This window comes from Prionailurus bengalensis, chromosome B2 (genome assembly GCF_016509475.1).
Source record: "Prionailurus bengalensis isolate Pbe53 chromosome B2, Fcat_Pben_1.1_paternal_pri, whole genome shotgun sequence".
Classification (NCBI taxonomy): domain Eukaryota; kingdom Metazoa; phylum Chordata; class Mammalia; order Carnivora; family Felidae; genus Prionailurus; species Prionailurus bengalensis.
In genome coordinates, this window is record NC_057349.1 from 35,210,897 (window position 1) to 35,229,884 (window position 18,988).

General features: G+C 47.4%; 1 long non-coding RNA gene across 1 annotated transcript; it reads right to left on the bottom strand.

Annotated features, from left to right (window-relative positions):
- Positions 1-956: 956 nt before the first annotated feature.
- On the bottom strand, positions 957-7,035 carry LOC122489458. The gene is made up of 3 exons (XR_006298917.1): positions 6,901-7,035; positions 5,156-5,230; positions 957-2,508 (listed from the first exon to the last, which is right to left on the bottom strand). It is a non-coding gene; the product is annotated as an uncharacterized LOC122489458 (long non-coding RNA).
- Between the last annotated feature and the right edge of the window lie 11,953 nt (positions 7,036-18,988).

An 18,988-nucleotide genomic window follows, 5' to 3' on the forward strand; every position in this document is an offset into this window, starting at 1 on the left:
GTAGTCATGAAAGACACAGACGATCCTGGTTTTTTCTCCTTAATTCCAAGTTTTCATCAAATTCGAGGGTACGTAGAGTCTGTGGTCTTGGAGTAGGACAAAGATAATTGGGTCCTCACAGGGATAAAGCCAGCGATCTCCATCTCTTTGGCACCTCTTACGTCCAAGTGAACTTAATGGGTGACAGTGAGTGATACATCACGCAGTGAGTGACTCCTTAATAAAAGGTAGTGGAGGGGCGCCTGGGTGGCTCAGCCGGTTTGAGTGTCCAACTTCAGCTCAGGTCATGATCTCATGGCTCGTGAGTTCGAGCCCCGAGTCAGGCTCTGTGCTGACAGCACGGAGCCTGGGGCCCGCTTCGGATTCTGTGTCCCCCCTCTCTCTCTGCCCCTACCCTGCTCATGCGGTCTCTCTCTGTCTCAAAAATAAATACACTTAAAAAAAAAAATTTAAAAGGTAGTGGAAAGCTAGGCATATAAGCTGGAGTGACAGAGGTCCAGTAAACAAGCAGAAATTAAGGAATGTGTACACGTGTGGGTGGGAAGACAAGGGAAAGGGGAAATGGCTGCTCTAGGGTAAATGTTAGTGTCCGGGACAAGGGCGGGGGAAGGGACTGAAGTGAGCAGGTGGGTATCAAAGGTGATGCAATCATCTATCCCAAAGTCTGGAAGTTACCTGGTCATCTAATGGCCCCCATCTACCTAGCCATGTATCCTGTCTTGTCCTGGGCCCTGCTCTGCTAGATTCACTAGGATCCCTCAGGGAGCCTCAGAGAGCCGCTCAGTTATGATTTTACATCTTAAGTTCTTTTTTTTTTTTTTTTTAATGTTTCTTTATTTATTTTGAGAGAAAGAGAGTGTGTATGTGCGGGCGCGAGAGAGTGGGGGAGGGGCAGAGAGAGAGAGGGAGAGAGAGAATCCCAAGTGGGCTCCACGCTGTCAGTGCAGAGCCCCATGCGGGGCTCAATCTCATGAACCACGAGGTCATGACCTAAGCCGAAATCAAGTGGGACGCTTAATTGGCTGAGCCCCCCCAGGCGCCCCTTACATTTTAAGATCTTGAAGGAAATCTTGGACATCATTAAATCCCACCACACCATTCTATCAGTGAGGGAACCAAGGCCCAAGGTCATCATTCTGGTCCTACCTATGCCACCCATGTGCTGTGAGGTCTTTGGGCAGGTCCCTTTCTGAGCCTGCAGTAAATGTAGGCTCTGTACAATGAGGGGTCTGGAGTATTTAGAGATCTAAGTTCCCTCCAAGTGACTTTTGCTGTATTAAAAGAATGGTTCTTTCTACCACTCTCAAGTTTAGGCATTAGATTCCTCACTCCCTGAGCGCCCCCCTCCCCCAAACACACACCCAGCTCACACACAAAGTCAAGCAAAGACATGTTTGGATACCTTTTGAGCTCCCTTAATTTTAACCGAGTGCTAGTTTTCACCGAGGGTGAGGACAAGAAGAGAGCGGTCACATAGAAGAAGGTGCTGGAGGCTGATGGCCCCTGGGCGCCCGCCCAGTGTGCCCAGCCCCTGAGCTCCTGCCCCTGCAGGGCTAAGAGCTGGCGGCGCAGCGGGGATAAATAAGGCCAGCGATCACCCTTACATGGCCGTCCCCAAGGCTGCCCGGAATCCCTGGGATTACGCAGACTTCTGGAGGGCTTGGAGCAGGTGCCCATCACCTGTTGCGGCCACAAGTGTGCCTGGGCTTCTGCAGCCTCCGTCTTGTGACTGAGGGATTTTTACGTGGAAGCTCTGAGCTCACAAAAAAAGAAAATGCCTCCCTGATGTCACACAGTTGCTGCCAATTCATCAGCTCGAGCTAAAGGTCAGAGAGGGGGAAGCCACTGCTCCAGGGTCCTGTGGCTGCTCCCTCAGATGGGGCTTCCCTTCCAGCAGGCTTCCCGCCAGCCTCCCAGGCTGGGCCAGCGGGGGAAGCCAAGCCGAGAGCTGTTTGCATTTCCAGGGCGCGCACAGAGGCAGTCCTCCCGAGGCTTAGCTGCTCCTGCCCTTTGCAGACATGAACCAGTTCACCCTCCCGGCCCTGGCCTGCCACCACTCTCTTCTGCAGTCAGGGCACACCTCGGACCCTTCCTTGAAACAGTGCTGTCCCGAGGGTCCTTCCCTGGGATGGCTTCAAGAGTAAAACCAGATCGCACAGAACCTCTTTTGGTATTTTAATGACTAAATGCAGGGTTCAAAGAGCAAAGAGGAGGAGTCTCACTGCTTAGGATGGCAGGCTGCTTCCGCGGCCTCCCAGGAGTGGTATATTTGCAACTTATTTAACCTCTCTGAGCCTGCTTCCTGACCTGGAAAATAAGAATACTTAGCTCATAGTGTTTTCCTGAGAATTCAACGTGGAGCTCTGGTCTGGGGCCTGGCATGTTGTAAGTGCTCAATAAACGTCAGCTTGGAACCAACACACACAGCAGTAACTGGACAAGTTACTTAATCCCTGCGTCTCCGTTTCCTCATCCAATGGGGATAAGCATATGTAACTGACAGGGTCGCTGCGAAGATTCAGTGAGAACAAATATTAAGCAATTCACACAGCACCTAGCACCGGAAAAATAAATGGCGGCCGCTGGGACTGTCCTGTCCCTCGATCAAACTGTGATCTGTAGGGAAGGCCTGATGTATTAACACCTTCTCAAAGCCTGACACAGTCCTTGGACCCCTACAAACCATAATACAGAGTTAAAAATGGGACACGTAAAAAAAAAAATACATATTTGGGGCGCCTAGGTGGCTCAGTCAGTTGAACATCAGACTCTTGGTTTCGGCTCAGGCCACGATCTCACGGTTCGTGGGATGGAGCCCTGCCTAGTAGGGCTCTGTGCGGACAGCGCTGAGCCTGCTTGGGGTTCTCGCTCACCCCCTCTCGCTGCCTCTCCCCTGCCTGTTTGTGTGTGCACGCTCTCTCTCAAAAGTAAATAAACAAAAACTTTAAAAAAGGCATCTGGGTTAAAAAAAAGTAAAACTACGAAAAAATAAATAATAAATTAAAAAACATGTATATGGTTCAAACATGGGCACAGGAAAAAAAAAAAAAACGGGTAGTGTTTAGAGCTTTGCCTCTTCGGGAAAACTGTTTTCAGTTGCGGCCTACGTTTCCAGAAGAGACAGACGATAAGCTTTGATGGGCAGAAGAGAGGACTAAGCGGGCCGACCACGAGGAGACAATAGATGGAAAGTGAAGGGGCATCAGGGAGGAGGAGGAGGCTAACTTATTATTGAGTCATAAGGGAGCAGTGGACTTCTCTAGAATTGGAAGGGACGACAGGCTGGCTGTCTACGTCAAATGTAAAGAACACACCGGGCAAGACAATGACAACAACCACCGCCTGCTCGGAGTGGCTCATGTGCTCGCCCAGCGCCGACTGCGTTTCTCCCTCCTCGGCACCCTCGGTGCCCCCCACACTCAGACGTCTGTGCCAGCGACTGACTGAAGGCCGCCTCCTTCTAACCACTCTGCGGCCAGCCCTGCCTCTCCTTCCCCCCTGGCCTCTCCCATCCTTCACTTCTCCTGGCACAGGGATATACTAGATGAGGCTTCTCTTCTGGGTTCCTCGTTCCCTCTCTGTATGCTCTCACAGTGACCCAAACAGGGGAGCCCTGGCAGCCTCTTCCCACGGTCCTTCCTCTTACCCTTAAGACAAAGGTGTTCAAGGCTCTTTGTTTTAGATTTCCATGGGGTATTAGTATTTTAATGACAAGCCCGAGAGAGTCGACATAAATATATCACATTCTGTAAACATTTCTTAAGCCTATACCCAATTACCAGGCACCACTCTAAGCCCCTTCCACTTTCTCACAACTACCCTAGCAGCTTCCCAGAGGCTTTAGCTGTGAAACCTCGGAGGGTCACCGTGTGTGACGCGCCACGGCCTCTTGCCCTTCAAATCCGGGCGATGACCAAGTGTCGTGAGATTTTTCTTCTGTCTCCCACACATGCTTCTCCCTTGTGGTTTCCACTGGGTACCTCACCTCAGCCCTTCCTAGTCTGTCATTTGTACCTTATTCATGGAGGCCCCGGCCTCCAGAGCCTGAATCTTCCTCCTTCCTCACATTATCCAACCCCCCAACTTCAAGTTCTTCCGTGGTTTCCCCCCAGATTTCATTCAGTGTCCTTTGTAACCCCGCCCTAGCTCTCCGGAGTGAGATGTATTCATAGAGCCTCCCCCCTTATCATGACAGGGGGTTCGGGGAAGGAAGGAGAAGGGGGTCCCAGTGTCGGTCTGACGAGAGGGCCGTGCACCCAGGAGGGATTAGTGCAATGTGGCTGGGGCAAAAATCTGAATCATAGTCAACGAGGGCAGCCAAATTCCTATCTGGGAAATCAGGGCAGTCTGAAGGGTGAGGCCAAGCCGTAAACAGAATGAGTAATGAGGTCAGAAGCTGGAGGGGACCAGAATCATGTCTAGATGCAGTTCAAGGAAACGGAAATGGTACAGGACTGAGGCTGTGAATTGAATTATAAGAAGGTATGCTGCTCCACACGGGGACGGGGGTGGGAGGAGCAGCCCTCGAAATCTCCCTTCCCTCTGGCTTTGCTCTTTGGGTTTTCGTGCGCGTGTGAACGCCCTGCCCTCCCTGCTGCGGCAGTTTCACACGCTTCCCCTGCCCCCAGCACTGCCAAGCGACTTGTCCAAGGTTGTGTGGCAGCGGATGTGGAAACGGAGCCACATCTCCCACCTGACAGGGGATGGGCTGGGGAAGTAAGCTTAAAGTCGTGTTCGTCGGTTGCCAAATTCCCTCACATCTCCCTGTCTCAGATTCCTCATCTGTAAAGCAAGGACAATAATAACACCACTTCATAATAGCGTTACATAATAATAACACTCGTATGAGGATTAGCCAAGCAAATATTTGTAAAACGCTTAGAACAGTGCTTGGCACATGGTAAATGCTGTATAAGTGTTAGTTAAATAAAAATAAGGTGCACAGCTGGTAAATAGGGCCAGTACTCAAAGTCAGTTCTAATTTTAACATTCGAGTCCTTAGATCCTCCACTAAGGTCAACAGCAGGTTATGATGGACTAAGCTGACTATAGGACTTTCAAAAATTAATTTTCATGTCAACTAAGAATAGAAAACATGCTGTTGGCTTATTTTACTTGGGCACAAAGGAAATATCGCTTGATTTCTCTCTCTTACCTGTTCTTAGGAAGCCACTAAGAAATCCAGAAGGGCCAGTTCAAAGAGTAGTTCCTATTCCCAAATGTCATAAACCTTAAAAAAAAAAAAAAGTCAAACTTGTTCTGTGAGTGTCAAGAAGGAATAGCAGAGGGACGCCTGGCTGGCTCAGTCAGTGGAGCGTGCGACTCTTGTTCTCGGGGTTGTGAGTTCTGGCCCCGGGTGCAGAGATTACTTAAAAATACAATCTTGGGGCACCTCGCTGGCTCGGTCGGTCAAGCGTGTGAGTTCGGCTCAGGTCGTGATCTCACGGTTTGTGAGTTCAAGCTCCACGTCAGGCTCTGTGCGGACAGCTCAGGGCCTAGAGCCTTTTTTGGATTCTGCGTCTTCCTCTCTCCCTGCCCCTCCCCCACTCGTGCTCTGTCTCTCTCTCTCTCTCTCTCTCTCTCTCAAAAGTAAATAAAACATTAAAGAAAAAAATTTTTAATTCTTAAAAAAAAAAAAAAAGGAACAGTATAGATTAGGGAAGCTCAGTTTGGTCTGACAAGGGTCAAGGCTACAGAGAGCAGGTGACACAGAGGAAGAAACACCATATTTATTTTCCAAAACTGTTGGGGGGAGGTGTTTGGGAAAGAGGGAGAATGTGTGTTCGGTTTGTAAAATGATAAAAAAAATGGACTGAGTGTAGTGTTCTATAGCTCAGTAGCAGTTCAAAAAAGATAGTGCCCAAGCCTGCTTGCTCTTAGCAGTCTATCAACCAGAAATCTTTATTAACTGAGCCTCTCATGCGACTACAATATGGCACTAATAGATGTCTGAAAACGGTGACCCCAGTAGGCTGCAAAATCCTAAACAGCTTTCTGAAACAAGAGAAAAAAAAGATTAAATGAAGCTTGGTTTGTGACAAGTGTATTTTATTATATTCTAATTCTTCCCAAACATGCAATATTTTTGTCATCTGTAGTACGGGGTGATTTATAGGCCATCTAATAACTTTCTACTGGTCGTAGTATCAGAACAATACGTTGCCTGATTAAGGCTGGTAGCAGGCTTTCATAAATATTCTTTTTCTCTAAACGCGCTTTCCAAATTGCTTGCTTCCGGGTTCCCACCCCCTTGTCCTTCCTGCCTGTCTCGACTGGCACTTGATCCGACGGTCCTCCGCTTTCTCGATTCTTCCCTGAAAGAGGTGTCCCTGGCCTCGGTAACCACCTACCCTGCCTTGCACACCTTCACACTGGGGTGGAAGGTTTGGGGTGGGTGCTCTCTTTCAACAAGGAGGGACACCGGCCTGGGGAGGATTTAAGAAATAAGCCCAACTCTTGGGAGGTAAGGCCTCGGAAAGCGAGGCAGCGACAGCTGGGTGGCGTGGAGCACGTGGCTAGACTAGCCCAGAAACCGAGCTGCAAGGGACCGCCCCGGGGACGCCCGAGAGCCAAAGCAGAGCCCGGCTAGTGGCCGCAGGGCCCCGGATCCCTCACCCACGTAGGAGGTTCTCCCGCCTTTTCTAACGACCTTCCCATTCCTCTTGCCCCCCTCCGGAGCCCGCAGTCCAGGCTCTGCATACCACCGGGGTTAGACGCAAATAAAAACCCCATACATGGACTCCCCTCTCGGGTCACACAGCATTTGCTTACCGACCCAGACCGAAGACGGCCTCGGCTCCCACCTCCCTTCCCCACCACCGAATCTCTGCTTGTAAACACCGGTCACTTAGTAACACCCTCAATCAGACGCCTCTGGGCTCTTATGCATCACCGACTAACCTTAAACCAACTGCATCTTCACAGGCCTCCCCCCAGAAGAGAGGAAATTCCACAGCTCTGAGGTGATGTGAAACGTGTTCAGCACGCCCCGGCTCTCTTTCTTTCTCACTCGCCCCAGCCAGTTCCCAAACTGGGTTTCCCTGGCCCCCCTGGAAGCGGCCTTCCCCAGGCCCCCTCTCCCCCCCCCCCCACTTCTTTCCCTCTCCATTTAACACCCTGTAACCTGATAGGCTGGAAATGCAGCCTCTTTGATCTCCCATTTCCCACATCCTGAAAGTCCTTAGAGAAGGAGCCCACCCAGATAAAGGAATTCCAAGTATGTCCATCCCCCTCCCCCTTTAGCTCCATTCACAAAGCAGATTACTAAAGGCTCGGGGCTCCAGGGAGGCCCCGCTCCCCTCCCCACCCCAGGGCCCCAGCACCGCCCCTCCCCCTCCAAGAGTTTATTCATTCCAAGCCCTCACTCTTCACCCCCACAAAAACCTAAGTCCACATGCCTGGAACCAAAAATTAACTTTTCCCTGGACTCTGATCCTAAGGGAAGCTTTCAAACTTCGCTCTGATTGGGACTGTCAGGACTGGTGCCTACCATTCATCTGTCCCCTCGGCATTTCTAGATAAGAAGGCTTAGGGAAAATGTGTCATTGGACCAGGGGGAAAAGATACAAATGTTACATGTGATGTTTCAAGAGGACAGGCTCCTGTCTTTGAGAAAGATCACAGACTGTTCTAACCCAGACACATTTCCTTCCAACAGAAATTGTTTGGAGGCCAGAGGAAAAGACGCTTTATTTGAGGGGATAGGCAGAGAATGGGTGTGTGTGTGTGTGTGTGTGTGTGTGTGTGTGTGTGTGTCTGTCTGTCTGGGGAGGGAGGTTCTGGTAACATTTTTGTTAAGGAATTTCTTGAGTCCAAATATCCTATGCTAGTTCTTCCTTACCCAGAAATCAGTGATTATAAAACATGCCCTCAGCTCCGTTCTTTAGCGGCCCTGTCCTCAGTTGTCACAGACAGGGAAACAGAGGGCAGGGACAGCCTCTCTGACCTCAACCTCAAAGGTTAGGAAGTACCCCCCAAGCATCTCTTTTCCTTAAGGATGATAAACTATCTTACCCGTCCTTCAGGGAGGGTGGGAAAGATATTTGAATCTGTACCAGGTCTGGGATAATCAGGTTTCTCAGTTTACCAGCCACGGTGTGAAACAGGATTCCTGGGTCAGAGAATGCTCCCCAGTCCTGATACAACGGAGTATATTTAATAGATTCTAAACCACATTGTCTTTGCGACTCAGGATAGCTAACTTGCTCAATGCACTAGCATTGCACCGAAACTATGTTAAAATCTAGGCACAGGCGTTGGGTCATGCATTCTAGTAGATCTAATTATTACCCAAGGAGTCTCATGGAATCGCAAGAAGAATTCAAGAGTCTGACCTGGGAGTTGCAGTAATGATGATAAGACCTAACAACAGACTGTGGCAGAACAGCCACATGGCGGCTCCTCAGATCACCCCTATGGTGCTGAGGAGAAATCTGTACTGTAGCTCAGCTCCAGCACTGGCCCATGTTTGCAGTCCTGAAATAAGGCAGCGTGCTGCCGGTATCCCGCTGGTAACGGGCTCCTACACGGGCTCGGCAGCACAAAGGGATGCGCCTGATGCCTGCAGCTAGGAGCAAGTATTACTCTCTGAGTCTCGGTTTCCTTATCTGTGAAGTACTAATCCAAGGCTGCACCTGGGAGCTGGCTAGAAACGCAGACTCTCAGGTCCCACCCCAACCTACTTCGTTTGAACGAGATCCCCAGGTGATTCCCAGGCACGCGACAATTTGAGATGCTCTGGCCTAGACTCAGGATCTCTAAGGTCCTCTTTCTAGTTCTGAAATTGTCCAGACTCGTTAAGTGGTTTCCAGGGAAGTTTTTCTTCTCTGCTAAATGGTTTTTCTTCTTTCTTACGCCTCCTCTTGCTGTCTCCCCTGCCAAGGAACTCAAGTTTCAGTAGGCATCCGATTTGCATGAGGAGTTTATTCAAAATGCAGATTCCTGAACCCCATCAACAAACAGTGACTAGGAATGGGGCGGGGCCAGAGAATCTGCATTTCAGCCAGTTTCCTCCAGGTGGTTCTACAGATTATGGTTCCCAGATTACATTCGTTTCTTCAACTTAAAAAAAAAATTTTTTTTTAATGTTTATTTATTTTGAGAGAGGGAAAGAGAGAGAGAGAAGGATGGATGGCAAGTGAGGGAAGGGCAGGGAGAGAGGCGAGAGAGAATCCTAAGCAGGCTCTGTGCCATCAGCACAAGAGCGCGATGCAGGGCTTGACCCCACGAACCGTGAGATCACGACCTAAGCCAATATCAGGAGTCGGATGCTTAATCGACTGAGCCACCCAGGCGCCCCTCTTCAACTTCTTATTATGGAAAATTTCAAACACAAAACATAGCCAAAATAGCAATAATGAGCCATCGTGTTTCAAAATCATCAACTCAAGGTCAATTTTGTTTCACTCGGATAGTATTTTTGAAGAATGTTTGTTTGCATCTCGACCTTCCCAGTCATCTCAGTTTGTTTGCTTGTCTATTTATTGATTTGTTTGCTTTTAAATAAACTCTACGCCCAACATGGAACTCAAACTCACGACCCTGACCGCAAGGTCAAGAGTCATATACTCTACCTGCTAAGCCAGCCAGGTGCCCCTGCTTGCAGTCTTTTATTTATTTATTTTTTATCGTTTATTTATTTTTGAGACAGAAAGAGACAGAGCATGAACGCGGGAGGGTCAGAGAGAGGGAGACACAGAATCCGAAACAGGCTCCAGGCTCCGAGCTGTCAGCACAGAGCCCGACGCGGGGCTCGAACCCACGGACCGTGAGATCATGACCTGAGCCGAAGTCGGCCGCTTAACCGACCGAGCCACCCAGGCGCCCCATGCTTGCAGTCTTTTAAAACCTCAGCTTGTTCTTGAGGGCAAGAGTTATGTCATACTGTCTTGGAGTCCCCAGTATCTGCCACTGTGCGGGGCACATACAGGCACTCAGATAATGTGTACAATAGTACATTAAAAAGAACTTCCGGGGCACCTGGGTGGCTCAGTCGGTTAAGCGTCCGGCTTCGGCTCAGGTCATGATCTCGCGGTCCGTGGGTTCGAGCCCCGCGTCGGGCTCTGTGCTGACAGCTCAGAGCCTGGAGCCTGTTTCGGATTCTATGTCTCCCTCTTCCTCTGACCCTCCCCTGTTCATGCTCTCTCTCTCTCTGTCTCAAAAATAAATAAATGTTAAAACCTAAATTATCATCTACCTGGATGGTTTCAGATGGAGGTAAACGGGATTATCCGACCCCCCATTTTTTCAATGTTTTTGCCCGTGATGTCTTCTTCAGTTAGAGAAATTAAGGCATCCCAATGCATCTTCCCAAGGGAAATAACTGATGGAGAGTTTCCAAAAGTCCTTGTTTACATCTCTTTCCTTTTGGTTTCAACGTTTTGTAAATGATTTTGTGTTTGTGTGTGTGCGCGGTAAGAGCAAAGGTAGGAAAATAGCTCTGGGGAATGAGGATATCATCTCAGGGCCTGTTTTACTCTTTAACCTGGTAATAAATCTCTTAAAGTTCCTGAGGTATTCAGAATATCCTGTACACGGCGAGGTCTTCCCACAGTGGTGAAAGGAATTCAGGTTTACTAAGTGGACACAGCGATGAGATCCCAAAGGCACAATCTTGCCCTTTTCGACTGTTTGCTACTGACGAAGGCTAAATCTGAGAACTCTCGGATGGGTATGCTAAATAATAGGAGGGAGAGTGCGGGAAGAGGCAGGACCCAACTGAGAAAAGAACTCTGCAGTTCCAAAACTCAGCACAACAATCAAGGGATAAAGCGGTAATTAGGCCTGATTATCATGCAAGGCAGCCCCGGTTAAATTGGAATGTAGCCGGAGAGACGAAAGGCTGGATGGAGAGTTTGCTATGCTGGAGACATGCTTTGATGTCTGCAGGGAAGGTTGTGTTTCATTCAGCCATCCAACCAACCAAAAAATGTTGCAGGAGCCCCATGAAACCTTCTGAAATGCAGCATACGGCAAGCTGAAGTGCAGAGCAAGGGGCCGGGTCCGAGTTCTCCTCGCGAGTGTGTGTGTGTGTATGTGTGTGTGCGCGTGTGTGTACTTACATCCTGCTTTTCTCAGATTTACTGCTCCAGCCCCTTGGATATGTCATTAGACAGGAAAAGAGAGGAGGAGGACACGCTCCAACTATTAACTCACCATCCTTGGCTTGGCACCTTCTCATGACAAGGGAGAATGTGTCTACGCTTGGGACAGCCGTTTCACCTGCTGTGGGCAGAAAGCAAAGGAAATAGAGGTAAATTATTCTGTGTGTCCTGGAGAGACCCTGAACAAAAGCGATAGAGGCAGACAGAGTCGTCTGAGGCTGCCGGCCACCGCAGCTTTTACACCAATTGACGTAGGAAGAAGAAAATGAGCCAAGAAAGTAGGTTAATCTCCCAGAGAAACACAAAATAGGTAGCGAGTACCATTTTTACACCTTTCACTTTTTAATTGCTTCCAACCCAGAGCTGTGAAGCACAAGGAATTCCTTTTGTGTCCTTACTTTACCTTCTAGGGGTATCCCCGATGTAATGTATTGTTTTTGTTCCAGAGCTAATTGCTCTGCTAGGCGCACTCCCCAAACCAACCCCACGATTTCCATTTCCAGGCAGAGGATTTTCAGTACCACTTGGTATCGGGAGACAATCAACTTTTTATTAAATCACTGACAGGACAACAAGAGTCAGGTTTGGGGCACCTGGGTGGCTCAGTGGGTTAAGCGTCTGACTCCGTTTCAACTCAGGTCATGATCTGACTGTTCCGTGGGTTGGAGCCCTGTGTTGGGTTCTGAGCCGGTGGTGCGGAGCCTGCTGGGGATTCTCTCTCTCCCTCTCTCCCTGCCCCTCTCCTTCTCCCGCTGCCTCTCTCTCCCTCTCACAATAAGTAAATAAACTTTTAACAACAAACAAAAAAAAAACAATAGGTTTGTGGTAAGATGTCATCAGGTCATTGTTTTCCTTAAACACTGGGTGTTCACCAGAGGAAGCAGGATAATGCAGCCTTGATTTTGTATTAAGACAGTCCTAGAAAATACAATCTTCCATGGGAGACCAAATGCAATTTCTAGTTGTCAGAGATTACCAGAATAAGACCCTCTCACCACTATGCGATACCGTCCCGACACACACTGCAGTACTTTTCAAAGGGATGAAGTAGCTTCAAAGCTGATCCAGTTATCCTGAAGGGAACCCAAAGAGCATGTGTTACATATCCAACACATTGCTTCTTGGGTTTGCCTCAAATTTTTCCTCTGCTTTTGCAATAGACGATCCACGGAATCAGCAATTTTGGCTGTTTCTTCTGTACCCTAGCTTATTCTTAAAAATTGTATAAAAAGGGGCGCCTGGGTGGCTCAGTCGGTTAAGCGGCCGACCTCGGCTCAGGTCATGATCTCGCGGTCCGTGAGCTCAAGCCCCGCATCGGGCTCTGTGCTGACAGCTCAGAGCCTGGAGCCTGTTTCAGATTCTGTGTCTCCCTCTCCTTGACCCTCCCCCGTTCATGCTTTGTCTCTCTCTGTCTCAAAAAATAAATCAACGTTAAAAAAAATTTTTTTTAATTGTATAAAATAATAACGATGTGTATTTACCATATAGGAAAGAGACCACGGAATAACTACAGGTGCAAACCTATTACGTCTATCGCTACTGATATTGCTGCTATACTATAGAAATTGTGTGAGTGAGGAATGATACTTTGTTGTAACAGGCTGTTCCTTCCCCCCCACCCTCAACCCCCCGAACAGTCACTTGATTTAGGAGAAACTCTACTGCCGCCCCCTCTATAAAATTCCCTGAAATTACTCTTGTAGTGTGCAGCATAAATTTAGGATAAATAAATTGCACAAGATTGAAAATACCCTTTCAGCTATCTTATTTCGTATAATAAATGAGAATGAATTGTGGAGTTTTGTTTTTACTCGGCATAAAAAAAAAGAGGGTACAGGGAGGAAGAAAGAGTCTCAGCAGCTGTTTTTTTTGTTTTTTTTTTAAATAAGAAAATAGCATTCCCCAGAATTTCCAGTAAAACCCTTAAGATTTAGGCAGTTCATCCCTAAAGTATGTGTGGGATGCTGGGAGCTCCCTGGCTTTTCCAGACAACCCCACCCCCTCTCCCCCCCCAAAAAAAAACACCCCACAAAAAAACAAAAGCAGATGGGCTGCATCTGAACGAATCAAACTCCCCAGGGGCCGGAGCTCTCTGCTCTAAATGCTAATAGAGTGAGTAATCAGAAACCTACATTTGGTAAATTATTTATCTTATCTCTGGAACTCTGCAAAGCTTAGAAGACAGCAACTTCTGTAGAAAGATGTTGTTGGTCCAGAACTGCAGCTGAAATTTGTACTTTTACTAGAAAAGGGAAAAGTTCAGAGTCCAGTGTGGCTCATGAAGCAATACTTTTTTTTTTTTTTTTTTTTTTTTTTTTAATGACCAAAGGCAAAGCCAAGGAAAACTGACATCACAGTTCTGTGGAACAGGTCTGGTTCATGTTTTGTCTAATGGGTCTTACGTTCCATCTGTATTAGGGTAATGGCAAAGCAAACCAATAGATAATAAGGATCCCTCAAGAGCCGGGAGTAGGTTCCCGCACTCCCCATCTCCACCTTTCCTCGCAGAGGGCAGCCAGCCAGAGTAACTAACTCGAAGCAGCGGGTCTGAGAAACTTGAGCTTCCTGCATCAGAATCACCTGGAGGGCTTTTCAAACTGATTGCCAGGCCTGCCCACCCCCCCCACCAGAATCTCTGATTCCGTTGGCTTTGCTGGGGTGGGGCCTGATTATTTGCATTTCCGCATTTCTGAAAGCTTCTCCGGGTGCTGCTGTTGGAGGCTCAGAGCTCATACTTGGAGGAGCAGTGGCCTGAAGGGGAGCGAGGGTCTTTCTGCCATCTGGTTTGCTTTCTGTAGAATCTAAGCTCCCTTCCTCAAGTGAGATACATAGACTTGCAAGTGTAAGGCCTGTATGTAACTGGGATTTTGACAGTGGAATTAGCCCCAGTAAGCTATCTTAGCCCGTTCACTTATTTTACAAAATAGATTAACTCGATCAATCAATTCCATCCATGATTAACATTATACTGATGGCATATATACTCGCTTTGTGTCCGATGGTCCCAAGCACTTTGGGATTCAATACAATTGAGCAAATAAAACAGTAAAGGCTTCACTTGAATACGTATGGTTGTGTAATTCACATTCATATTTATAAGCACATTAAATGTTTTCTTTTGTCTCTGTGTACAACTTCAATAGTTCGTCCACATTGTGAACTGGATTCCGACGGACTGAACTGTGCAATCAGAAAAACGCAAAGGATTCCTCTGCTTTTGCCTCTCTCCTTCAACAACAAATGTATTTGGAGCACATATTATATGTATGGGTAACATGTAACAAAAATATAATACAGGGTGTTGCCCCTAAGGGGAGAGGAGACCAAATGCTACAAACCACATGGGTTAAAGGAATTCCCCACCAAGCATGGTGGCCAGGTAATGCTTTTACAGAAGGAGGCACTTGAGCTGGGTCTGTTCAAAATCCTTCTGTGGCTTTCAATCACCCTTCAGATAAAATTCATACAGAACAGCACACACAACCCTGTGATCCCCTATGGTTACCTGTACAATTGGATTTGCCTCTACTTCTGTTACATCCCAGGGCCCATACTCTGCAGCAAGGTAGAAGTTTGTGATAATGTGGGGCACCCAGCTGGCTCAGGCAGAAGATCACACCACTCTTGCTCTTGGAGTCATGAGTTGGAGACCTCTGTTGGGTGTAAAAAGCCTGTGATGATTTGAATGTCAGATGAGACAATTAACCCTCTCCCAAGCACTCTACTGCTTTGTAAAAATTAGGGGCAGACTAAAGAGCTCTTTGGGCGGAGTGTTTCATTTTATTTTATTTTTTATTTCTAACATGTCTTTATTCTTGAGAGACAGAGTGCGGATGGGGGAGGGGCAGAGAGAGAGGGAGACCCAGGATCCGAAGCAGGCTCCAGGCTCTGAGCCATCAGCACGGAGCCCGATGCAGGGCTCGAACCCACGAACCGCGAGATCACGACCTGAGCTGAAGTCGGACACTTAACTGACGGAGCCGCCAAGCGCCCCTGGGTGGAGCGTTTTAGGGGGTGACTGGAAATGACTGTCTCAGGACCCTTTGTACTTCGCTTCAATCAGCAATCGGTCGTGTACACAATGAGTTTCACCACCCTTACTTTGTGCGCTTTTTGTGACAGCACAGATCCAACTGAAAAATAACCATTTTTCTTTAACCTTGTAATGCAACCTTTACCTCTGTTTTAGGCTTGTAAAATTTTGGACCCTACTTACAGGGATACGGTGGGGTTTTTTCCTCTCATGCAAATTCGTGACTCTAGGTGTTGACACATGCTGTTCCTTCTTGCTGAAATTTGAATTTCCCTATCCTGTCCTTTGACTGGTTGATTCCTGTCTTCCTATTTATGTTTCAAAACCCACATCAGGTGCTACCTCCTCTCTGAAGATCCTTGACCCTGGAGATCGGATTTAGAGGGTATCATAACTTTCTTTGCACACTATGTCCTAACTCCAGTCACTGTAGATTCAGTGTTTGACTATGTGAGAGGTGTTTATTAAACGTTTGCGAAGAAACGAGCCCAAATGGAGAGAGGCGGTGTGTAAGCAAAGAGAGATGGGAAAAGGCAAGTCTCACTCTGGGGACAGCAAGTTCTATCCTGCCCTTACCGTCTCCTCACATCATAGGGAAAAAAAAAGACAGGCAATTATGAGAAGACCTCAGAATAGTTGGGTCTTAGTTTCCTCATCTGTAACACTGGGGTCATGACAGGACCTGTCTCATGGAGTGCTTGGGTCGGGAGTGGGGAAAGTGTTTATAAGGCACTTAGCACTGTTCTTGGCACGTAGAAAGGCTTCAGCTCAGGTCACGGTCTCGCAGTTTGTGAGTTCAAGCCCCGCGTCGGGCTCTCTGCAGACAGCTCAGAGCCTGGAGCCTGCTTCAGATTCTGTGTGTGTGTGTGTGTGTGCGTGTGTGTGTGTGCGTGTGTGTCTCTCTCTGCCCCTCTCCCCACTCATGCTCTGTCTCTCTCTGTCTCATAAATAAATAAACATTAAAAAAAAGATTCTTGACTCAGAAACATGAAAGGCTGTTAAATTTCTGTTCCAACCATGAACTTGGGAGTTCAAAGACTTGGCTTCTGATCTCATTTCCCATTGGACTGTGGGGTAGTTGCTTAGCCTATCTTTGCCTCGGTTTCCTTATCTGAATTGGGGATAATGACCGCCATTTTCCTCAATACCAGAGGGTTAGATCTTTTCAAGTGTGCAAGTACAGTTAATATAGTTAACACCTGATAAAAGTCAACTATTTTTATTATTAGGCTCAATGTTCTTTATATGTGAGCTCACATAAATTCTGATCAATGTCTAGGATCTTCTTACCTGTGAAACTTAACTGTCTATTACCAGTCCTTTCTCAGTGTTTGCATGACCCAGCTCACTCATTTTGGTGAATCGAGGCACTAGTCATTCAGCCATCCCCAGAGATTAGGTAGAGAAGTTTACCTCTAAGCCCACAGAATGTGTGCTTTCTGGGTCGGTTCCAGAGTAAATGCCCTTTTCCTTTAAGTGACATAAATAGTCCAGTCACTGCTTCCAAGCTCTGTTAAGAAGAGGAACAGACCTGTTTCCTCTTAGTGTCCCCTGAGTGCTGATAGTTGGATGCCAAGGAGTTGGCCAGATCATGTGGGATAGGCAGCTGTCTACATGGTGTAATTTGAGGGGTTTGAGGAAATCCCCCTGCTTAAAATATCTTCCCCCGATGGCTGGGACACATGCCTGAAACGTATGACTTACTCTTCAGAATAAGGTGCTGCTGAAATCAATTGTTATCTCCAGGAGTAGACTCACATTCAGCCACTATCATTCATTAGCACCTCAGTTTAAATGAAGTTATCAGGTTAGTTGGTTGAGGATCCCAAAGATAAGCAGGTGCAAAACTAGTTAAGTTTCAAAGAGGGAAGCTGGTCCCAAAGGGTCAGAAGTATGGGGCGCCGGGCCATTCTTCAGATGGGGGGCTGTGAGGATGGTCAGAACAGTGTGGGGGCAGCAAGGGAAGGCTGAGATGAAAGGCAGGAGAGGTGAAGTACAGATCGGGGTTGGAGAGGCTCCAAACACTGTCTCTCTATTTTGAATAAAACTTCAATTGAAGACATTTAAAAAGTTTTTTTAAGCTTATTTATTTATTTTGGGGAGACAGAGAGATTGAGCACAAGTGGAGGAGGAACAGAGAGAGAGGGACTGTCAGCGCAGAGCCCGAAGAGGAGCTTGACCTGGGGCTTGAACTCACGAACTGTGAGATCATGGCCTGAGCCAAAATCAAGAGTCAGATGTTTAACCAGCTGAACTACCCAGGTGTCCCGACATTTTTATTTTTTATGTTTTATGTTTTTAAAAAATATGTTTTTGGGGCGCCTGGGTGGCTCAGTCAGTTGAGCGTCCGACTTCAGCTCAGGTCACGATCTCACGGTCCATGAGTTCGAGCCCCGCGTCGGGCTCTGGGCTGATGGCTCAGAGCCTGGAGCCTGCTTCCGATTCTGTGTCTCCTTCTCTCTCTGCCCCTCCTGCATTCATGCTCTGTCTCTCTCTGTCTCAAAAATAAATAAAAATGTTTAAAAAAATTAAAAAAAATATGTTTTTAATGTTTCTTTTTGAGAGAGGCAGAATGCAAGCAGGGGAGGGGCAGAGAGAGAAGGAGACACAGAAGTCCAAGCAGGCTCCAGGCTCTGAGCTGTCAGCACAGAGCCCGACACGGGGCTCCATCCCACAAACGGTGAGATCATGACCTGAGCCGAAGTCGGACGCTTAACCAGCTGGACCACCCAAGCACCCTATTTTTTATGTTTTTAAAAGATTTTATTTTTAAGTAATCTCTACATCCAACGTGGGGGCTTGAACTTAGGACCCTGAGTCAAGAGTCATGTGCTCCACCGACTGAGCCAGCCAGGCACCCCAAAAGAAGTGTCATTTTTTGAAAATGTCTTTGGGGAGCCTGGCGGACTCAGTCGGTGGAGCAGCCGACTCTTGATTTCAGCTCAGGTCATGATTCATGGATTGTGGGATCAAGCCCCCTGTGGAGCTCTGTGATGAGCGTGGAGCCTGCTTAAGGTTCTCAATCTCTCTCTCTCTCCCTCTCGCTCTAAAATAAAAAATAATAACGAAATTAATATTAAATTTTTGATTGCACGATGCCAAAAAGCTAGGAATTGTCAGTTCTGTGTACGTGTACTTGGGCTGAAATGTCTTTGTATAATCTATATAATAGTCCTTGCAGAAGGCCATTCATTCCTTCATTCATTCAACCAAAAGTTGTTGAGTTTATAGTAGATGCCAGGTGCCATAGTAGGCACTGGGGACGCAAAACAAAATCAGCGATCTCTATCTTCATGCAGTCTAATTACTCATCAATTTCAGACAATTTAACTATTCTTGGGTGTTGCCTCTTTCTACCACATTCCAGGCATTCTCATTCTTTTATTCCTCATGACTCTTCAAGTTGTTTCTCTTGAGAAATCTTTTTTTTAATTGTTTTTAATGTTTATTTATTTTTGAGAGAGACAGAGACAGAGCGCGCGTGGGGGAGGGGCAGAGAGAGAAGGAGGCACAGAATCCGAATCAGGCTCCAGGTTCTGAGCTGTCAGCACAGAGCCTGATGCGGGGCTCGAAAATCATGAACCGTGAGATCATGACCTGAGCCGAAGTCAGACGCTTGACTGACTGAGCCACCCAGGTGCCCCTCTCTTGAAAAATCTTAATCTGTCATTTTATACAGTCTTTTCAAAAGGCACCACCGTACTATGTTTGTTAAACTGATTCAAGCATTACGGTAAAATTTTTGTTGCAATTCTATCTCTCAGAGGCCAATGTGAATAATTTGGTTAATTATCATTTCTAAGTCACCATAAACCGAGTGCCTACGATATACTTGCCAATTATTGAGTTATGT